The sequence below is a fragment of the Haemaphysalis longicornis genome, unplaced genomic scaffold (genome assembly GCF_048455015.1).
Source record: "Haemaphysalis longicornis isolate Haplotype H1 unplaced genomic scaffold, Haemaphysalis longicornis Haplotype H1 scaffold_3, whole genome shotgun sequence".
Taxonomy (NCBI): Eukaryota; Metazoa; Arthropoda; class Arachnida; order Ixodida; family Ixodidae; genus Haemaphysalis; species Haemaphysalis longicornis.
Window position 1 is genome coordinate 106,683,947 of NW_027526335.1, and position 5,062 is coordinate 106,689,008.

Here is a 5,062-nt window from a genome sequence, read left to right on the forward strand (position 1 = left end):
ATCTAATGATTTGCCACAATTTGCAAACGGAGATGACGCACGCGTTATCTCACCTTTTCTGGCACCCTCAGTTAAATAACTTTATTACCTGCACAACAGTTGGCTGGCACGGCCTGTTAGTTTCTGGTGCTCCATGATTGCGTGTTGTAGTAAACACGCGCGGCCAGGTGCCTTATGTAAAAATGCTTATGTATTCAATGTAATAAATTTGAGGAGAAGTCTACCATTGTCCGCGTGTCTCTTTTTTACGTCCTTGTGCAGTTGCGCTATTAATTATGTCTCATAATGTGTGAGCCTGTTTTTGATGCGCGCGTATCAACTTGATGTCGTGATAATAGTTGCCGATGAAACTTTTCGAATCTTCAACTTTTCTTTCCTCTCGGACAGGTTTCTTGATAAGAGCACTTTGAGAGTGAGTTTTTCTATGGCACTCTAGTAGTTTCAGAGTCAGATTTCTTAAATCGAAGGTGTATCTCCTCCGCATAAGTTGAAAAAAAAAAAGCATCGCAGAAAGCTTAAAAAGGCTGACAGTAAACGGTACATGAAAACCATTCGGTCATCGGAAGTAGGTGACACGAAGTAAGCAAAAAAAAAAAAAAAGCTCACTCGGCTGTGACATGCGTTGTCGGACGCAGATACACCTAAAACATACGAGAAGGTCGCTATGAAAGGCGAAAGAAATGAAAAAAAAATGGCTCTTTTCTAAACAACAATGTTAAGCACTCGAAGTTTCATGATAAACACGCAATACTCGAGAACTGAGGCCTTCGTCGCTTGTTGTCCCGTTCATCGCGTGCGTATTTTTGTCTATCTTCCCGTCTTTCTCGCGCTAGAAAACATTTCCCATTTTTCCTAGTACCAACTGACCCAACTTTCCGCAATAAAAATTATCATTTGCAATACTGAATAAATGGCCGATCGTTTGTTTGGATGCCTTTTGATGAGACCGCTGATTTTTATTTCCTTGTACACTTTGAAATTGAGAAATAGTAAAATAGGTATTTTTTGCTCAGAACAAAGGACTGAAAGGTCGCGCTGAACTTCTTTAATATCTGGGTGCATGTTTGCTACCCGTGCGATTAATCTCAGGGTTAGTTTCATGCTTTTCTGTAATTGTTTTGTTTCTTTATTGTAGTCATTATCTTGAATTCTAAGGTCAACGACTCTGATACTGGCCACTGTAGGAACGAGATGGTTGCCTGCTTGGGGCTCGGTGTTACGTGTAGCAGAGTCCGTTTATGAAGAGTTAGGATTTTTTTTTTTTTTTTTGGGGGGGGGGGAGCAATCAAGGCCTCGACGTTGGACTACCGGATTTCCTCTTCATTTCCACACAAAACGTTTCTCTGCACTCATCGAAACTGAATGCAAGTACTCAATTCTAGTTCTCTTCATCGTCATTTCGGGTTTTGGCAAAGACGTCGTTTCCTCGGCCGCCTCAGGCAAGGCCACCTCAGGCAGACATCATGCATAGTCTGTAGTCCCACAGTTCATCAGTCTTTCTTCCTACTATTACCCTCAGTTTAATGTGAAGTTGTCCGTATATACTATCAGTTTGTGTTAGATACTGTCCATTTCAACCATTTTTTTTACATTTAAAATAAGGTAGCTTGAACGTATATTCCATTGCAACATATGGCTTATGCGTCGTGGTTCTTATCTACATCGTTTTTTATTGTTTGTAAAGTTTTCAATGTGCTATTAATTCAAATGCATAGCTGCCCTCTTGTGAAGGCCTTCAGGGACATCATCAACTGCGAGAGTGCTGTACGCTGGCCTAGTTGGTACTGTTCCCTGATGGCTAACAGCGCAAAAACTGTGCGAAGACACGAAAGCGGAGGACACAAACAAGCGCTTTTGTTACTTTCAAATTCTTATGTACTGCTCTTTAAGCCTGCTCACAGAACGTACCTTCCGGTAAAACAACGCGTTGGTCCTCTTCATCCGACAAAAGCCGTTTCCGGTCATTGTTCACTATGAAGTCCACCATATCTTTCCAGTTGAATCTTTTTTCGTGCCTAGCTGTAGACCGCACAACATCCACGCACTCCCCCATGCAATGGTGCATGTCACCCTCCGGAACATGAAGAGTGGTGTTACGGGCCAAACTAACCTTTTCCACTTTGGACAAACCGGGCTCAAAGGCAAACTTGGGGGCTAACTGCAGAACTTGGCAATGCAACTCCGAAAGCTGCTCCTCACCCAACGCGACCATTTGTCCTCGCGTTGGAGTGGATCTTTTCCTGGTTAAGAGGGTAGGCCGGACGATGTTCCAAATCGCTTCCGTTACTTGGTCAGCGGAAGCTATAGGTGCATGAAAAGCGTTAGAGTTCAACCAATTTTTAATGTGAAATTTGTTGCCGCATTGTGCAAAACCACGTGCGTGTGCGCGCGTGCGTATGTAGAGATTTGATGGTATCAATTACGATGATGGTCGGGTAGTCTCTCTGCCACCCAGAGAAGTTGCCTGACTTGTCAAGAGCGTGTCCGCTTGCCAGGAAACTACCTGTCGGTCTGCCTTTCTGCCAGCCAGAAGATTCCGGCGAGGATTCGTGATTGGAGACGACGGGCGGCCCGTCACCAGAAACCCGGGAAAGAGGGGGGCGCAATGCCGCACCACGGCGACACTCGATGGTACCAAAAAACAATGGTAGGCGGACGGTCGCCTGCTTAGTGGACGGACGCGGCGATGGGTAGCCTGCAAGGAAAATGCCGATTGCCAGAAGCTTCAGGCGAGTATTGCCACGAGGGGGAGTGGAGGAGGCGATGACGGCACCGGGGCGCTGCCCACTGGCCTGGAGGCTACATGCATGCCTGCCAGAAGACTGCTGCGAGGATGAATTATTTGGAGGCGGGGTGGTCAATGAGGGGAGTGGAACACGCGTCGGTAACGCGACGGTTCCGTAGAGTCATGTTCAAGAGCACTGCTCTTAAAGGAGCCATGAAGACAAAATGCAAGTTGGGTTTATTAGAAAGAGTGCTTAGTCCCGATAACAATGATACCAATATCATCGCAATCTTCGAACAAATAACGGAGATATTAAAGAAAACGTTTGAAGCAGTCGCGACCCCCTAGCCAATTTCCCGCAACTTTTCTATGACGTCACGGAACCTTGTTTGTGCGATTGGCGGCCGCCTAACTGACCTATCGCGACCACACATGACTGGACGTCTGTAATGGGGCCTCTAGTTCCACTTGACCGCATCACTTGAATGCTAACGTGCAGTTGACGCACTGAAAATTATGTTTTATTGTTGGCCCGTATGACATCATCCTTGCTCATAACACGTCACTGTGGCGCAAAATTTTAAAGTTTTTAAATATTTCTTGCGTTTTTTTCGTTAAAAAAACAACTTTTGTGGCTGTAATGAAGCTGAGTGAGATACTGAATCCTCGTTCTTTCAAACTAAACGAAGTTGTATTTTCTCTTCATGGCTCCTTTAAGCACCCGCTGCTCTCGTATTGCGTAGTGCCTCGGGCTCGGCCTGTTTGTAACCGAGGCAACTAAGAGGCCACTGAAGATAGAGCGAAGAGAAAAGTGGAGGATGAAAGTACGGCAAAAGTGGGACGGAAGGAGCATCGTAATCGTCAGTCATTTTTTTGCCTGTGCTACTGCGGGTTTACGAGCCAAGAATAAAATCAGATTAAATTATATAAATCATCTCAACTAAATTAATAAAAATAAACTTTCGCCATAAAGAGTAAATATTTGACATTCACACAGATCAGCAGCCCTAAGTGTCCCTGTGAGCCTTTTATATCGCTTCAATAAATGTTCTAATCCTTGACCACCCATAGAAAACATGTTAGTGGATTGTGCAGTTAAAGCAACTTTGCAAAAACTTTCAATAAACGCTTCCACTCTTTCCTTGGCGTCTGAAACCACTGCCAGAACTCTAGCTATCGCTGCACGGAGCGGCACTGGCTGCTTTGCTCGTCGCAGCCGGTATGCCTTCAAGCCACAAGTCAAGCCACAAGCCACTAGGTTCACCTTTAGGCAGCTCTGGTGTCTTGGGGAGGTGATCCCATACTCGGGCGGTCGATCGATTCTTCTTCGCCGTCATCATCATCATCGCCAGCCTATAAGCACACTCCAGGGCGAAGGCCTCTCCCATGAATACCCAATTATCCCAGGCCTGTGCTAACTCCGACCAATTTATTCCCGCAAACTTCTTGATATCATCTGCCCATCTAACTTTTTGCTAGCAGTTGCCACACGTGACTTTTCTAGTGATACACTCTGTTACCCCTAATTATCAACGATTATCTCGCCTTCGCGTTACATGCCCCGTCCACACCCACACCCGCCCACACCAAACTGTCATGAAGGCGACTTACGTCTTCCATTGCTTGCTACCCGCCGGAAGCAGTCTCGAATTCTCCTCTTCCACAAAATATTCTATCAAAATCCTTCTTTGCGTTCCCTTTGGATTGAACCTGCACGATTCATATCATCTCGACGCGATCATTTACAAGAGGTCAACGTGCCTCGCTGTAACACGTCAGCATACCAACCGTCCTTCTTTCCCAGAACTAGCAATGAGTGGAATTGTCTACCAGCCGCCCTAACAAGCATAGCCGACGCCATACTATTCAAAAATGCATTGTCAAACCTGGTTTAGTTGTTTCATGTATCATGCACTTCTATATTTCTTATTTATTTTCTCTCTTGCTGTCGGTATTTTTAAATGTTGCATCTGCTTCCTTGTATACCTTTGTGTATATTTATTGTATCCTTGCCCCTCCCCTCTGCAATGTACTTCAATGTACCCTGAGGGTATTATCAATAAATAAATAATTTTTTCTTATGAATTTCTATTATTATGTCCTTAACACGCGTTTGTTCCCTTACCCACTGCGCTTTCTTCTTTACCCTTAACGTTACACCTATCATCTTCTGCTCCATTGCTCGCCAAGTCGGCCTCAATTGAAGTGGAACCCTTTTGTGAGCCTCCACGTTTTTACCCCGTAGGTGAGTACCGGTAAGATGCAGCTGTCATACACTTTCTGTTCTGACATACACTTTCTGCAGCTGTTGTAACTGGCCGTAATGTTTGTGGCGTC